Source organism: Lissotriton helveticus, chromosome 2_1 (assembly GCF_964261635.1).
Source record: "Lissotriton helveticus chromosome 2_1, aLisHel1.1, whole genome shotgun sequence".
Classification (NCBI taxonomy): Eukaryota; Metazoa; Chordata; class Amphibia; order Caudata; family Salamandridae; genus Lissotriton; species Lissotriton helveticus.
In genome coordinates this window covers 988,191,342-988,206,951 of record NC_136059.1, presented here as the reverse complement: position 1 = coordinate 988,206,951, position 15,610 = coordinate 988,191,342, and the positions used below count along the sequence as shown (strand labels likewise).

General features: G+C 41.5%; 1 protein-coding gene and 1 pseudogene across 4 annotated transcripts in view; both read left to right on the top strand.

The window, feature by feature from the left end:
- Positions 1-15,610, top strand: part of APBA1 (amyloid beta precursor protein binding family A member 1) — a 483,473-nt gene that overhangs the window by 62,436 nt on the left and 405,427 nt on the right. The window lies entirely within an intron of this gene.
- Positions 5,469-13,784, top strand: LOC144818380 (apoptotic protease-activating factor 1 pseudogene; annotated as a pseudogene). Its single transcript, XR_013607093.1, has one exon. The product of XR_013607093.1 is annotated as an apoptotic protease-activating factor 1 pseudogene (transcript).

Genomic DNA, 15,610 nt, shown 5'->3' with positions numbered 1-15,610 from the left:
GTGAAACATACTGGGTTATGTGTTTAGGTAAAATGGTAATTAGCAATAACTTTGGGAAATGCATGCCAAACGTTAAGCACATCTTCGAGCATTGAGATGAACCAAGCATTGGTGGGATTTAAAGCGCAATTTATAAAGGACTAGTGTGTTTTCCCATTGAAAATGTTGAAATTGAATGGGAAATTGTGAACTTTAATGCTCTTTGATTCATCAGGAAAAAGTTAGCTTTGTTTTAAAAGCACCTCTGCAGCAAAAGATAATATTGCAGTACACCGAGCAAGTGACAGTAGTCAAACCATTTTAGTTTTAGCCAACAAAGGGAGCATTTTGATTTGCTGGCAAGCTCTCAAAATTCTAATGCGAGTGCTAATTAAGTTTGTTTACATAATTTCTTTTATATAAAGCCAACAATGTTATCTGCCAACCTATTGGAAGATTTTTATGAGAAATAAAATTGGGTTACTAAAATTGGATTACCAATTATTGTATGACTGAAACATAGATCTGGTTAAAGGTTTGCTTGAAAGCTGCACCATGGTTCATGCAGGCTGCAGGTCTATCAGCAGTGGATTAGGGGCATCTGGTGGTCGACTAAGGGGGAGGGTTCAATGACGGTTACTGGTGTTAAAGGCTTGCTCTCTCAGTCTCACATCAATTAGCTGAAGGGAAGCCACAGTCTTACGTTATTGTCATGTGCTGAAGTGAATTTCTGATGTCAGATTCTTGAAATATGGTATTAACTGCTGAAGGGATGCCACGATCTTTTGTCATTTGACTGCATCAATATGTAAATTTCTGATGATGTTGTTTCCTGGAGGGATTCTGCGGTTGGTTTGAGTGTCTTGGAGTCATGCTATTGATAACCTCTGGAAATTGACTTAACATTACAGTCTCTCAGGTTTCTGGAGTGATGTTGCAATCTTAATTTTTTCTTGTGGTTATGTCACAGTTTTGGATGTTACGTTTTCTTGGCGCTCAGGTTTTTTGGAGCTTTGTGTGCTGACTGGTACTGAGAGTGATGTCAAGAGATCTATGTCCTGTTTCTGGAGTAATTCAAAAATTTGACACCAGATTCTTACGGTGATGCTACAGCCTGATGTTGATTTCTAATAAGGATGCCACTCTGTCAAGTTTTGAAGGAAGGTCACGTGTGTAATGTAATTCCTTTAATGTCCTACTCTAATATAATACTCTGATGCGTGGCTCATGCAGTGATGGCCCTGGTTGACATCAGGTTTTTGGAGAAATGTCGGAGAACAAAACTGTTACTGGAGGAATGTCACAATATGAGGTCTAGAGTGATGCCTTTGACAGATTGCAGATTCCTGGAGTAATTTACGAGCATGACTTCTGGTTGCAGGACTGCTATGGCAATCTGAAGTCTGTGTTTTGGCATGATGCCACAGTGTGATGTCTGTTTCTTGGAGTGATGTTTTAGGCTCATTTCCGTGTCTTGGAGTGATGCCATAGTCAGATAGTATTTTCCTGGAAAGATGTCGCAAACTAAGCAGTGTGACACCACTAAGATAAAACAATACGCCTTTTCTTCAGTTTGCCTTGCATCTAAAAGGGTTTCTCGTTACTGCTTTTTTTAAAATTATTCATTGTGCTTAAAACGCACCATTGGACCACAATTTACACCACAGGACCAACTCCTAGTACATCCACGATCCGCCAAGGGTGTTTACAGATCACAAACATCATCTTCAAATTTGTCTTGTAAAGTTGAAACATATGTCTTACTGGTTAAACTATTGATGTGCTGTGTTGCAAACTTGAGACTGGTTTGGAATGCTCTGAAAGTCTCAGAAAAATTGCTATTTGTGGTGTTTTGAGAAACAAATGTCTGCTTTTCAAAGATTTTAAATTGTCCTTTGTCTGTTGTGCTAAGTTCAGAAAAAAATATATTGTAGCAGGCCAAAGTAGAGTAGACGGGGAAGCCAAGGATTGTTCACATCAACTGCAGCAAGTCAGCTAAACCGTTCCCTCGGTTCTTCTTCTTTTTTTTTTTTTTTACTCTGGCTCGTTACTATTTGAGAAGTTTCCTTTTGTTGGAAAGTTTAAATTTTTTGGGTGGCTGCTATTCATCTATACTACTATTATAAAGTGAGAACTGGGAACCTTTGAGGCGGGTAAACTGGGGAACCACAGCGCCAATCCAAACACCCAATACATCATTGGAATTGTCAGGGTAAGCAGATGGACATAGGCTATATATGTCAAAAAAATATATGTTATAAGGGCAAAGTAACTTTTTTGGAAAAGTAGTCCCTTCGAAGTAGCGCCAGCTAACGACGTGCGTGCTGACATCACGGGTTGGCGGCCAGGAGCGCGGGGAGGAGCGGCCAGGACCGTGGAAGCCGGAAGCAACACCCTGCGTGGGCCGGACCGATCACGCCATGCTCAGCGGGGCCCGTCGAGAGTTGGCAGAAATGTACAAAAAAAGTAAGAATCTCTTCACATGGAAAAGAATGTTGCGCAAATAGCAATGCAGCCCCAGAGAGGAACAGCAAGCGTGCTGCCTTTCCTTCTTCTGTTTTGGTGGGTGTCTGTTGATTGGCCTCTGCTATTCCCTATCGCCATGCGTGTCTGTGGGCACGGGGGCGGCGGCGGCGCAGGATTACTCTTCCAATAACTGCAGAGTGAGGCCTGCCATGATGCGATCGATGCTGCCTCGAGGCGAGCTGCAGGCGGTGTTCCAGCGTGCCCACAACACATGGGCAAAGGAGGTGAAAGCAGGAAGTGAGCCGGCCACTGACTTCTTTAAATAGAAAGGAAAACCGCACCGACATGCCCAGGGGAGCGCGATGCTGGTGAGTACCTTTCACCGAGCAAAGCCTACCCGGACAACGTCGGGACGGGCTGCTAGTCTTGGTTATAAAGAAGACCCAGCTGATTAAGCATTAGGGTCAACACTGCAACGATCTGGCCAGATTGTTCATAAGAAGTATATTTTACACAACTGCAATCTCTGATATTTCTGTGATTGATTGTTTTTAAACAATAAATATTTGCTCACACCTTCTTCGCTTTCTGCTCTTGTTTACTGAGCCATTGCACCACGTTGCCATCTTGCCCCCTCTGTGTTCTTAGTCCAATTCTAATACCACCGTAATATGAAAATTCATTGTTGTCTGTGACCTTTCTACTAAATGTATTTATGGGTTATGTATCGGTTAAAAACTGCATTCGTTTCTAAATAATTTTCCTGTGGGAACATTGTTGTTTTGGCTGTCCCCATACCTTTTTTCCTTCTAGGATTACTTGATAGTCCAAGATTTTTTTGGGCTAAATTTCATCTCACGAAGTCCAGTTCTTGCCCATTTTGCATGATTATACTCTTTTGATGACCTTGTGCATGCTACCTTATAGGTTATTGGGCCTTTTATTATTATTTCCATTTTTGGGTGTACACTCACACAGTGCCCCGCTGCCTGTTGGACTAGGCTGAGATGCTGTGTGTTTGTTTTAGTCTTAACTTTATTTATAATTTGCACACCTGTCTCTCTCATATCCTCCTACATCACACTGCCAGACACTAGTCCCCAAGACAAGACCACCTTTTTGGTCACTCATCCACAACGCCAAAATACATTCCATATAGGAGATCAACAAACACAATACTCTACCAACCACGCATTCATCCACGTGGTAGGGTGCTACCTGTCCAAAAAATGCCTCCGCCCCACAAAGAGGGATGTGACTCGCTTTATGCAAGCTATAATATACGATAATACAGATACTGATTAGGTGGCATGCCGAATCAAGCATGCCATGCCGTTCTTGTTTTATGCTGTGCCCTTAATCATATATATCACTTCTGTTTTTTAAAGTAATTCATATTTTTATTCTTTATCCATTCCTCCCTTTTTAGACCCTCCCTCCCTCCTTTTTCATCCCATATAAAGTATGGATGATTGAAATCCCTCAAGTCTTGGAACAGTATATTTTTATGCCTCTTTAAAAAATCTGCTGGACGCATTTTAATGACACTAACCCATTCCAAAACAGTCATGATTTTAATGAACTTTGTTGCTGACATAACCACATGGACGTCATTTGGGGGTAGTCTGGGTCGCAGCTGAAAGCTCTAGCTTTCAAAACCAGGGGTTGTAAAGGAAGTACCAGGAGTAGCAGGGAGCAAGCTAGAGGTCACAGCTGTGACCACCAGGCGCGCAACACCCATTGGAATCAAAGGGCTTAAGCCCCCCCCGTCGTAAGTGGCAGCCCGGGCTCAGACAGCTCCCGGGCACACACACAGCCGCACCAGAGCACTTCACAGGTCTTTAAAAGACCGGGTGCATGTTAAAGAGGCTTTGTTGATGTTTCACCCCTTCTAAGAGCCTTTTTCTTAGCCCCCCCCCCCCCCGAAATGTGGCTCTAGTTGCGCCTATGGTGACCACTGACTAACCAAAATGACGTCCATGCATACCCAGCCCATACACTAGCTCATTTGTCTAATTCTAGCTCTTTAAAAAAGAAAAAAAGCAGCATTGGCTAGACCCAAAAGATCTGCCATTGGCCGCCATCTTTTTGGCTTTGTCAGTACATGTTTTGTCATGGTTTTTGCAAACTTAAATATTGAGAAAGCTGCAGGCCCAACGTCAATCTAAGAAATAATAGCCAAATTCCAAAATATTTTTTTAGTCTCAAAAAGCATATATTGATGTAGTAATGTCCTTGGCACTAAAGGGAACTAATTTGTGAATAAACGCTCGTCATGAAAGGATAGAATGGAGTCAATCTTAGTCAAGTTAGACTATGGTGTAAGTAGGCTGACCCTATGCTGTAGTGGGCGGAAGAAAAAAGTAAATAACACCATACGAGATAAGGCTGGCTAAAAGTTCTGTAGGCAAGTATATTAGTACCCATATAATTTCAGTAAAATCAAAAGGTCTTCAATAATACCCGACATATCCACCCCTATAGAACTTCTTTTTAAGAGTGTGACTTAATTAAAAGAACCTAAGTGATACCTTGTCAAATACAATTGCATGTAATCACAGCTGCCAATATTCCCAGGTCTATGTATGACTGATTATGCCAGTCCTAGGTTTTTCTTTAAATTCTTCGACTTGTAGTCCTGGTTTTATATTGTGTTACATAAAATTACAAGTTCCAGAATTCTAAGAAAAACAGAGGTCTGACCTAACGAGTCACACATGAACCTGTGAGACTTGGACAGCTATAGTTATTTAGTATGATATTTGACTCTTGACATGGCTTTATGATACTCTGAATATAATATTTTGCAAGTTATTTAACATAAAGTAAAACAAATCATGCTGTTTGCGATCATATTGCGGGTTTCCACAACCTCTGGCCGGTTAGACCCTATATCCATTGTAGAAAATGCTCCTTGCAAAGATGGCCGCATTTTTGGCGTGTGCCTTGCGTGGAAGTAGGTGGGGTTCAAATATCCGACCATCGGACAGACGTCTCCTCTTGACACCGTAGGCGTTGTCCGTACCGTCTAGTCACGTCACTCCGTCCAGGAGCAGGAAGTAAACTTTTTTCCGCATACAGGCAGCCACCTCAGAGAGATCGATGCCGTCTCCGGCCATGGAGGAGGCGGCGCGTGCCTGCCTGCTGCGGCACCGCGCGGCCCTGCAGAGGGATCTGCGGACGGTCTACCTGCTGGACCACCTTGTAAGCGACGAAGTGCTGAACCTGGCGGAGGAGGAACAGGTCCGCGCCCAGCCCAGCCAGCAAGCGCGCACCGCCGCTCTTATCGATATCCTGCTGCGGAAGGACGGCTCCGCGTTCCTTTCTTTCTACAAGGCGCTGTTGCAGGAAGGCTACAGGGACTTAGCCGAACTGCTGCAACCCGGGCTGCCCGACACCCGCAGCCCGGAGAAGAGTCCGCAGCCCTACTCGCCCACCCCTTCGCCCCAGGTGCTGAATGCTCTGTGCCAAGGAGGTGTGCCCCAGAGACCCATGGTTTTCGTTCCTCGACCACAGCAGGTTCGAGCTATTCGAGAGCAACTGGTGCGAATGAAGCCTGGAAGTTGGGTAGTTTTGCATGGCATGGCTGGCAGTGGCAAGTCCGTGCTGGCCGCAGAGGCTCTCAGGGACCATACTCTGCTGGAGGACCGTTTCCCTGGCGGTGTACATTGGGTGCCAGTGGGCAAACAGGATAAGGCCGGGTTACTGATGAAGCTGCAGAACGTTTTGGCTAGACTGGACCCTGGTGCTTCGAGGCCGCCGCTTAACCTGGAAGAAGCCCGTGACCGATTGCGCCTACTTCTTCTGCAACAGTACCCAAAGTGCCTACTAATTCTCGACGATGTATGGGACCCATGGGTGCTTAAGGCCTTTGATGTTCAGTGCCGTGTGTTAGTAACCAGCCGGGACAGCAGCGTGGCTAGCACAGTTTCCGGCAAGACTTTCCTAGTTCCACTGGAGAGCAGCCTGACACATGAGGAAGGTATAGAGGTGCTTTCACGCTATGTCAACCTTGAAGCTAAGGACCTACCTGAACATGCGCATGATATTGTGAGGGAGTGCAAGGGTTCACCTCTTGTAGTCTCCTTGGTGGGTGCGTTGCTGAGAGATTTCCCAAATCGCTGGGAATATTATGTAAGGCAGCTTCGGAGGAAGCAGTTCAAACGTATCCGCAAGTCTTCCTCTTATGATTATGAAGCACTAGATGAAGCGATGTCCATAAGCGTGGACATGTTGAGCGAAGACCTGAAGGGCTTCTACAAGGATCTCTCAGTTATCAAGAAGGATATGAAGGTTCCCACTCAGGTTTTAACTCTCCTCTGGGACATGGAGATAGAAGAGGTGGAAGAAATGCTGCAAGAATTTGTGAACAAATCCCTTTTGTTTTGTGACCGAAACGGAAAAACCTTCATGTATTACTTACACGACCTTCAACTGGATTTTCTCACAGAGCAGAATCGGCACCAGCTCCGCGATCTTCATGCAAAGGTAGTTCATCAGTACCAAAAGCATTACTCAAAGAATCTCTCCAGTTCCTTCCAGGAAGACAACATGTACTGGTATAACTACTTAGCCTATCACATGGCAAGTGCTGACATGCAGCCAGAGCTCCGCTCTCTTCTATTTTCATTGGATTGGATTGACGCAAAAACTCGAGCACTAGGTCCTGCTCATCTGATTCATGAATTTGTGGAATACAAAGATGTACTTGATGACCAGGGTAGCATGGTGCGTGAGGCCTTTCAAGTATTTCTGTCGTTAAATGGACACATCCTTGGGCGCAGTCCATTCCCAAATATCATTCAGTTGGGACTTTGCCAGCCAGAAACATCAGCAGTGTATAAGAAAGCTAGAATGAAGGCTGTAGAAGGTCTTAACAAAGGTGGTCTTTACATCGAATGGGCAAACCGTAAAAACGCACAGAATATGACCAGTTTGGTTGTTCGTCCACATACAGATGGAGTTTATCATGCTTGCTTTTCCCCTGATGGGCTAAGGATAGCATCCTGTGGTGCTGACAAAACACTGCAGGTTTTCAAAACTGAAACTGGAGAGAACCTCTTGAGTGTTATTGCCCATTATGACGAAGTTCTATGCTGTGCCTTCTCTGCTGATGGTGAGTTTGTAGCTACCTGCTCAGTAGATAAACAAACTAAGGTCTGGAATTCATTTACTGGGAAATTGCTACATGCATATGGAGAACACACGGAACAAGTTAACTGTTGCCAGTTTACCAACGGAACTAATCAGATGCTCTTAGCTACATGTTCAAATGACTGCCTGGTAAAATTTTGGGATTTCAGCAAGAAAGATTGCCGCAATACATTTTTTGAGCATACAATGCCGGTTATTCATTGCAGGTTCTCTCCTTCTGATGAATATTTAGCCAGTTGCTCAGCAGATGGAACTCTAAAGATTTGTGATGTTCTGTCAGCAAATGAATTTCAATCTCTGGATTTGAGAGAGTTTTTCAAAAATCAAGATGAGCATGATTTGGAAGTCTGGGTAAAGTGTTGCTCTTGGTCACTTGATAGTTCTAAAATAATGGCAGCAGCAAAGAACAGGCTTTTTATTTTTGGTGTTAAAACTGGTGATTTATTAATGGAAATCTTGGTGAGTCACCACACTACAATCCAGTATTGTGATTTTTGCCCTAACAGCTCGTTGGCAGCAGTCGCTGTATCTCACTATACTGTGGAGCTGTGGAATACAGATTCTGCCTCAAAAGTTGCTGAATGCAGTGGACATTTGAGTTGGGTACACTGTGTTGCTTTTTCTCCCGATGGATCTTTACTTTTGACCTCTTCTGAAGACCAAACTGTGAGACTTTGGGAAACCAAAAAGGTTTGCAAGACCACTGCAACTACCTTGAAGCAGGGCTTTGATGTTGTTTTCAAAGACGAGGAGATAACAGTATTAGCCCCTGATGAAGGAGGACATTTACAACTTTTTAATGGAGATACTGGTGACTTAATTTCTCAGAGTGGACCTCAGCAATATGGCATAAATTGTTGTTGTCTTAGCAGGGATCTTTACTTTGCAGCAATTGGAGGAGAAGATGGATCTGTAAAAGTGTTAGAAATTCCTAGTACAAGCATTCTTAAATCAAGAATAAAGCACAAAAAATCTGTACAATATTGCCAATTTACAGCTGACGGCCAAACACTTATTTCAAGCTTTGATGACGGTGTCATTGAGGTTTGGGAATGGAAATTTGAGAAAGCTATGTTACTACTAGGGCACGTGGAAGCTGTGAAGAAGTTTAGGCTTTTGGAAAGCTCAAGACTTTTATCTTGGTCGTTTGATGGAACAGTTAAGGTGTGGAAAATAACGACTGGGAAACTTGAAGTAGACAGAATTTGTCATGAGGATTCCATTCTTTCCTGTGATGTTTCACCCGATGCCTCAAAGTTTGTTTCTACATGTGCTGATAAAAGCGCTAAGGTCTGGCGTTTTAGTAGCCCCACTCCTCTCTATGAACTCAGTGGTCACAAAGGTGCTGTACGATGCTGCCGTTTCTCATTTGATAGCACATTATTGGCTACAGGAGATGACAATGGGGAGATACGACTTTGGAGTGTAGAGTCTGGTGAGTTGCTTCGTTTATGCTCCAACACGGCAATTAGTGAGGGAGATCTACTTCACAGTGGCTGGGTGACAGATCTCCACTTCTCTCCTGACGGAAAAACACTTGTGTCAACGGCAGGCTATCTTAACTGGTGGCGAGTGGACACTGGAGAATCCCTGCAGACTTTCTACACTCAAGGATCTAGCCCAAAGTCTATATATGTTTCAGCTAATTTCAAAACATATGTGACTATTGATAACCTTGGAATTCTCTACGTCTTACGGATGTTAAAATAAATGTAAAAATCCAGCGGTGCAGAAATGTAACACCAGAAACGTACAGTCTTGTTTTTGGTCTAGGCCACAGCATTTGGATGTTTACACTGACCTAAACCAGTTGAGACTGTTAGCCATTAATATGCACTTTATGAAAGCACTTGAGCCGATACTTTGCAATGAATGTTTTTTTTATGGCCTACATCACAAGTGATAAGCTGCCTAAAGCAAGAGCCAAACAAAGGATATGAATGGATTAGAAGACCTGATCTGAATTTTCTTGTTTTTAATTGTAATAAGATAGTAGCTAGTACTGCCTAAACATGTTCATCTTGGGAGAGAGCTTGGCCAGTTTTCTGTGTGATTGCTGCGGATTTGTTAATGAAGTACCTTTGTATTGGTAGCACGTTTTTACCATCTGAGAACCCTCTGCAGGTTTATGCATTTTTAGTTTGTGGAAACAAATTGAAGTGGAGGCAATTGATACTTATAGCGCTGATGAAATATGGCCAGCTGGATCAACCACTTTCTCATATTGATTAAGCAAAAAAGGAAAATGTTTAAAGTAATGACCAGCATTTAAAGTATTGCAGTTAAACAAAAGCTATCTTTGCACAATAATTGTTTAATAGACCAGCTACAGTTTTACCAAAGTGTCATACGTGACCTCAGCAGAAGCAGTAAGATTACTCTCCGCCATCTCCCCCCCCTTACTGTCCTGCCGTGCTTTATACCAAAGATTAGTATCGTCCTCATTTGTTATCCGCATTTTGCTTGGTATCTAAGATAAAACACCTCATAGCTGTGGAGCAAGAAACAATACAGCAATACAAATAAACACTGACCGTAAAGGCACACAGCATGGAAGGCCTTAATCACTTCTTCCATGTCCCAATAGAATGAAACATAAGGCTGCTGAATCCTAGTCCCCTACTATCCATGAAGGTTAGTTCTTCTCATTGAGATATTTGTCATCTTTGTGATTGTTCTCTGCTGCATTAAAATCATAAACTCGCATTGGCTTCTAACATTAAAAGTATTGTAAAGCATTTGTCTGTAATGCATTGTTGCCAACACAAGGTCTACGTCTAAATATAGTCGGAACTAGTTGTAGAATCTCACTCTTTTTGGTGATTTGTGTAACTTGGGAGTGGAAAGTGAGACATTGGGGTGTTGATTGGTTCGCTGGGTTAATTCAGCAGTGTTTCCTGGGGTTACTTGTGGGAATAATTTTTGTGCAAAGTAAAATTTAATCTCAGCGATAGTTTGACTTTGATAGGAGTATGTGGAGTGATCAACCGGACTGGTAACTTGTTTAGTTCAATATAACCATTTACATATCCTTTTGACGACTAAGGGAAGTTTACCGTAATTTGTATTCTCTCGCCCCACAACATAGTTTTATCTTTGTAACTCCTTTTCAAAGTGAACATTTCTCTCTCCGGTTTCCAGTATGCCAATGTCAAACGTGTAAGGATTTTGTGTCAAATTGTGTTCTCTGTCAATCTCATGAAGTGCACACAATTGCTGCAATGTCTTCTTTAAAAATATTTTCCTGCTTAAATGAAACACCATCTTGGCAGCTTGTACCTTAAACTATCTGGCAAAACAGGTTATTTTATTTAGTGGTACTTTTTTTTAGTTACGGAGTTATTGGTTTAGGAGAACGGTAACCAAGTGACTGCCGCAGGCAAATGTTTCTAGGTTCTCTTGCAACCCACAAAAATGTGTTTTATTTAAATAGCCAGCAGACTCCTTTCTGGTGATTTTCTTAGCGAGGCTCCTTCTAAAGCTATCATGGGCTGAAGCGGCATCAGTGGTTGTTTTTTTTTTTTCTATATTAAAGTTTGTGATTTTATTATTTTGGGGCAGCCTGTATAATGTCAGCCTTTGTCGTACAGCCTACAGACATGAGCCCAGATGATGCCTTTTTTAGTGCGAGCTGATAGTATTAAGATTGGGATGTAGCTGCTTGTTGCTGAAGAAATGTAACTGTTTTTGCAAAATGTTACCTGAGTATAGAACTAAAAGCTGCCTTTATAAATTAATTGGCGGCTTTATAGTTTGGTTTGATCACTTTTTCCTAAATCGTACTATTGAAGTATATTTACATTTTGTTTTTTCATAGCATGTATTTAACCTGAAAGATAAATTCATTTTTTTTTATTTGGGCTTGCAATGCACTCTAGCTATATCATTGGCAATTTAATGAATAAATGTCCCTTTAGAAGCTAAGGCTAGATGCTAGGTTACTATGACGTCTTTGTATTCATAGGGTGAGAGGGGCTGTACTTCATGAACATGTAAAGCTTTTCACTACCTGTGGTATTCACCCAGATAATAAATAGGCAGTTGTTTAGACGTCAAGTGTTTTGTAAATTGCGAATGCATTTATTTAATTCATGCTTGTTCGGATCAAGCTTTTGCATCTTCAAAACGTGCGAGTTTTCTCGGTCCAGTCGGTTGAGAGTTTTGAGACCTGTTTTCTGTAAGGCACTGGTAAGCATAGTGCATTCAGTACATTCTCCTTTTCAGAAGTAATAAAATAGTATCATGTTCATCTGTATTTATAGTCTCCCTCCTCAGTGAGAAGTTGCTAATCCTGGCTTTAGCAAATCCCTTTTGCATTATTTCAGACACCAGGCAATCTGCTGCATATTTCAGACAGTTGGCTACCCTCTACTGCTGCCCTTGGTAGTCTAGATTGTGACACCTTAAGGCAATTGTGTGGTTGCATAAATGCGCTGCATAAATGTTTTTTTTCATCCTAGTGTAGCACCTGCGTATTCTGGACACTAAGCTAGCCTAGTGATCATTGGATTTGAAACGTCTGAATACATTAATCAGTAAAGAACAATTATTTTGATTACAAGAATACTTTGGACCAGCTTCTTCTACTATCCGTCATGGATGTTTGATATTTTAATGAACTGCAATGAGATTTTCTAATTGATGGGTGCTAATTCCAATTCTTGTTTTTGATTGTATTTGGTTTTTACCCAATAAGATGTGGAGCGGGGTGCACTTCTTGTTTTTTAGCACCATCGCAATACTACTAAGCCACCATAGGTAATAGGTGCAGGACTCTTGCCTCAACCCTCTTTGTGTTTTGTTGTTAACTAGCCTCGCGCATCATTAAACTCTAGCTTTGTCACGTAACTGGTGCTTCTTATACCTTTACTGCCTGGCTAGCATCTTTATGCCTTTGTAGCACCTCCAGAGCTTTAGCAGCAAAGCTAGCAATCCACACACCACTAGGTATTGTTCTACTTTCTGTGTTTAAATAGGTACTGGACTCCTAATTTGCATACCACTAACTGCCACGAGAACACCCTGAGCACCATAATTAGTGGCTTTAACATTTATGCTGAATACTTGTGTTTGCAATTTCGAGTTGAGGGAAACGGATCCATTAACTTGTTGTATTCTTCAAGATCCTAGTTAGAAATACAGATCTGTAATAAAATTTGCTTTAGAATCCTGTTCCTATGCCTTACCATTCATTACAAGGCGTACAGGTTCTTACAGTTTTCATTGTTTACTGATATTGCAACTGCTCTGTCAAACACCCTCAGCTTGATAAGTTATATTTAACACAGTGAAAAAAACTTTTCTTTTAACCCAAATGAATTTATAATGGTTTATGTTATCTGGTGAATGGTTAGATATAATTTAAATAAAAATAAGTTGGACAGAATTTTGTTTACGTTAGCCTTTGTTTAATGAGTGATTGGCACGTATGCAAATCAGGTCTCACTTGATTAGCACATTTCAGCAACAAACTTCTACATGAAGATTCTTCCACATATTCATTGTTTCTTTGACTTCATCAGAAGGGGACGTCTGAGAGCCAAACCAAAAGAAAATGCACATTTAAGAAGGCATTTCTTGAGTAGCTGATGAGGCAGGAGTTTACTCTGTCGAATACATAAACCTTTCTCTGTAGTTCCAGTGCTGTTGCAATGGGTGGATCCATTTAAGGGGACTCGGTCATTAATGTGAAGTTAGTTTGGAAAAAAATATTAAAAGGGAGTCGTGTCATAGATTACAGTGGGACAAATTCTGACGCTTGAAATCATTTGACTCTTGGCATTGCATTAAAATGGTATGAAGGTATTACTATTAATGTGTTTAATGGTTGTTTTTATTAAATTGTATGCTTCTTACGTAACTGTCTTAAAATTAAAAAAATGACTATGCATGTGTTTAAATGGCTTTTGTTTACAATCTTTAGCGAAGCCTTTGATAATTGCTGCTCATACATGCTGTGAAAGTAAAATTACTGTGGAAATATAGCTAATAAATACTACTGTTGTAACGGAAATGTATGTTTCCAGGGAAAGGACCTACATATTTTCCAGTGGAATTGCACCAGCTGTATAGGAATGGGACAAAAATGCGAAATGTGTGGGATTTTCATTTGCCCGTTTTTTGGTGATGGAGAAATGTATGCAAATATCATTATGAATATAATTAATTAAAACGTTTTGAGTTCATGTCTAACGGATATTTATTTAATCTATTAGACATTTGTCTGTTTGGTATGCAAGCTTTTGGTTGGATCAGCCGCAGCCCATGCAGGTAAGAGCAGTGGGGCCGTGCGGGTGGGTATTTCGACAGACGACGAGGGAAAGTTAAATGAATCAATTTTACATCGTCTGTCGAAATCCCGTCCCCCTCCCACCTGACCCGGCCCTACCGCTCTTACCTGCACTGGCCGCGGCTGGGTTGGATGTATGTCTTAAGACTCAACTAACAGGCTCTCCTAGATGGAGATGCTGCTGGTCATTCCTCAACACCCCACCCATTGTGAAGCACCCCGTGTGAAGATGGTTATTTGTTATGTTAAGTGTAGTTCTAAAGCGTTCTATTACCTGCGAAGTCATACTTGCACTTGAGGATATTCTGTCCTTGATGGTGATTCTTTGGTAAAGCAGAGTTGGTCATTTCCTTTATCATGGTACGTTAGTGAAAACAAAGTTTTGCTCTGGAAAGATGGAGGATTAGTGCACCTCTAAGTCTTTTTCTAATACATGTTTTTTCCGTGGTGGAATAGCTATTAATGGATTTCTAATTGAGTGCCTTTTCCACAAAGATTTTCCACCGAGTATGGTGTTTAATCTACTAAATTTAACAAACACCACTGCTTAATGTGTGCTGGTGCTTGCAGGTGATCAGCACCAGCTCTCGTTTTTAAGGCCCCAAACTTATTTTTTTCATTCTCAGAGTTCAATCTAAAACAAGAACGATCTAAGTAGACGTAGGAAAAAGAACGAGAAAGATGGCAAAACGGTGACAAAAGGGAAAAGCAACAATGGAAAACAATCTACAAGAGAGTTAAAAGTGACAGTAAGATTAAGATGGTGAAAGAAAGAGGTGTGCTGTGAAATATCAAGACAAGGCAGCCTTGGTATTTGCATATAAAGACTTTGGACCTTTTTTAACATACTAAACACTGACCACGGCCCATTGTTGGAAAAGTATGTTTGTAGTTTAAGTCACTCGAACAAGTAACTCGTTCTGCTGGAGAACTTAAAAACTACACATGTCCGCTTCTGTGTCTTGGATTTGAGATTTATGCAACTTGTCAGGATTCCTAAATGTTTATACTGGGCTGTATTCGCATACCTAGTGGAATCCCTAAATTATTTACACTACCAAATCAGCAAACATAATGTTGGGTGAGAGTTAGCATGCGAAGTCAGTAGTGGACTCTATTTACAGGGAATTTACCTGGGGCACGTCGCGTGTTTCTTCTGGTAACTACTGCGAAAGGCTTCCTTTTAAACCCTTCGACCACGAACCCCCAGCAATAAATTTGAAAGAAAAATCATGCTGGGAAGCAGATGTGACACGATCTTGTTTTTAAAGTATGTGTTTGAACTATTCATCTATAGTTCAGTAGCTTAATCTCGTAGTTTCCATGTTCTATTTCGGGTATATTCTGGCTGGTGTCATTAACCCTAAAAAGACAGTTGCATACATAAAGCTCATCAAATTCTTCAGTGACCTACTGCATTAAGTCAGTTTTTACATTGTAGGTGCCATGAATTTACCGTTTTTGTTAGTGTGTGCATTACATATTTAGTAGGAATCTGCTGAAATAATGTATGAAGTTTATTGACAGTAGCATTTATTAGTTATTAATTTTCCTTTCATTTTTAGGTCGAGGTAATATCCGGTCTGCCGAAGGCAGACCGGAAGTCCGAGATTTTATGTTTCTTAGTGTTGGACTATTGTCCCGCCTCTGTTTTTTCCTCTCTCCCATTGGCTGGCTTCCTAAACGGAGGCCAGCCATTGGAGGAGAGAGCCGTCCCTCCAA